We start from the raw sequence: 2,338 nt of genomic DNA, 5'->3' as shown, positions 1-2,338 counted from the left end.
TGCTCTCTCACAAGGCTGACAGCTTCTCTGCACGCAAAGGCCGAGGCCCTGTGAAAGGGGAGGAAGGCAAACACCGATCACGTCTCGCCGGGGTCAGGAGGGAGTCGGGGTGCGCCGCAGTCAGAGCCCAACGCCTTCCCCAGAGGAATTACCGGGGCACAACAAGAGGCAGGAGCGATCGGCAGACAGGCAGGTAACACGCACGGCAGCGATACCCACGGCAGACTGGCAGGACGCTTCCAGCCGCTTCACCCCGCCGCTTTGTTTCGAATTTCGTTACAAGGCAATCCGATTCTTAAGGCTCACTCTGCTTTGAAGAGCTGCTGGAGAAAGGCTAACACGTGGCATCGGCGTTACCGTCGGAATTCCGGCGTAAAAATCACGGCAAAGCCGTGCCTTGTCAAGCGGCTTCCCAAGCAGGCTCTGGAGCCTTTCCACGAGACGGGCAAAGCCGGAGTCCCGCGGGAACCCTGTGCCAGCTCCGTCAGTACGGCCGAGCCCTCCGACAAAGCGCACCGCCGTACGGAAACGTCAAGCGGGTTTATACCTCGGGCTCCTTTACAGCCTCGGAAAACAACACCGCCCGGCCGGACGCGCTGCTTTAAGCGCCTAGCAGGCCCGGCTGCGTTACCAGGAGGGACCGACAATTCCTCCCCGGCCGTTGCCCGAGCCGCAGCGCAGCACTCGGAAGCGGCGGGCACACGGAGCCTCGCGGGCCCTCGGCGGCTACAAAAGGGATCCCTCCGTAGTCAGCAGTCCGACTCGCAAGCACGAGGCACGCCTGGCGAAGTAACATCTCGAGCGACCTTCGGTTCCGCTCCCCTTGACTTGTCGACGGACGCTTCCGGACGAAGCTAGGGACAAAGGGAAAACAAAAGACCCCCGTTTCGCTGGGAAGCAAACCAAAAGGCCTCTTCCCCTCGGCTGCTCCGGCCCCGGAGCTGACTGTCACGACACAAGACCAGCCAGACACCTGAGCTGCCGCTGCCTCCCAGCCCTCCCCGGCAGTTAAAAGGCTTGCGGAGAAAGCAGCAGTCGGGGGCGACGGCTGGGGATTCCGCTGCCGGCTGCCTTTTCTTGCTCTGGCCCGCTGGCAGGGGCGGGAAGAGGCTCCTGAGCCACACACGCACACACACACGCACACACCCCCCCGCGACAGCGTTACCGCAGGCCCCGAGGCAGCCTCTCTGCGGCCCGCGGGAGCCGGCAGCCCCAGCAGGCTGCCACGGCTCAGGCCAGCGGCTGGGGGAAAGACAAAGCCCCGCGCAGAGCTGCGGCGGCTGCCCGGGCAGCCCGGAGGCGGCGGCGGGTGGGCGGCGGGGCGGCGCGGGCCGACCCCTCTCTCCCGGGCGCCGCCGCCCCAAGCGAGCACCGGGGCCGCCCCGCCGCCGCTCCTCGCCGAGGTAGCGGCGCGGCTCCGAGAGAAAAAAAAAAAAAAAAACCAAAACAAAACACCACCCACCCAGAAAAGGGCAGCCCCGTGAGGAGCCCGCTGACCACCGTCCCTGCCGGGGAGACGAGAACCGGCGGCAGCCCCGCCGGTCCCGGGCCGGGCCGCCCGCCTGCCTCAGCCCGCCCGCCGCCGGCACCAGGCGCTCCCTGCCGCGGCCGAGCGCCGGGCCGCCACATCCCCCCCGACCGGGGCGCTGCCCGCCGGCCCCCGGCCGCCCTTCAGCCCGAGCGCGCCGCCGCACGTCCCGGCCCGAAAGTCTCCCGGGCTCCCGGCGAAGGCTCCGCACCTCCACGGCCGCTCCAGCGCGCCGCGCGGGCCGGCAGTGAACCCGCCTTTCCCGGGCCGGATGCGTCCTCTGCCCCTACGTACGAGGCCGGAAGCCCCGCCCCTAGGGGGGGGTCAAAGCCGCTTCTGCGCATGCGCCGCCCTCCGTCGGCCAGCAAGGCTTCTGCGCATGCGCCAAAGCGGGATTGCGTCATCGGCCCGGACGCACGGGGCCGGAAGCCCCGCCCCTGAGGGTCAAAGCCGCTTCTGCGCATGCGCTGACCTTACTTGGCCAGAAAGCCCTTCTGCGCATGCGCCAAAGCGGGATTGCGTCATCGGCCCGGACGCACGGGGCCGGAAGCCCCGCCCCTGAGGGTCAAAGCCGCTTCTGCGCATGCGCTGACCTTACTTGGCCAGAAAGCCCTTCTGCGCATGCGCCAAAGCGGGATTGCGTCATCGGCCCGGACGCACGGGGCCGGAAGCCCCGCCCCCTTCGGCGTCAGGCCGCGTCTGCGCATGCGCTGCCCTTACTCCGCCTGGGAGGCGCGCCGTGCTGCCGCCTGGCGAAAAAAATTGGGTACTGCAGCCCGTCTAGCTAACGAGACTGCACAGTTTATTATA

This window comes from Falco peregrinus, chromosome 18 (genome assembly GCF_023634155.1).
Source record: "Falco peregrinus isolate bFalPer1 chromosome 18, bFalPer1.pri, whole genome shotgun sequence".
Taxonomy (NCBI): domain Eukaryota; kingdom Metazoa; phylum Chordata; class Aves; order Falconiformes; family Falconidae; genus Falco; species Falco peregrinus.
This window is presented reverse-complemented; position numbering follows the sequence as displayed.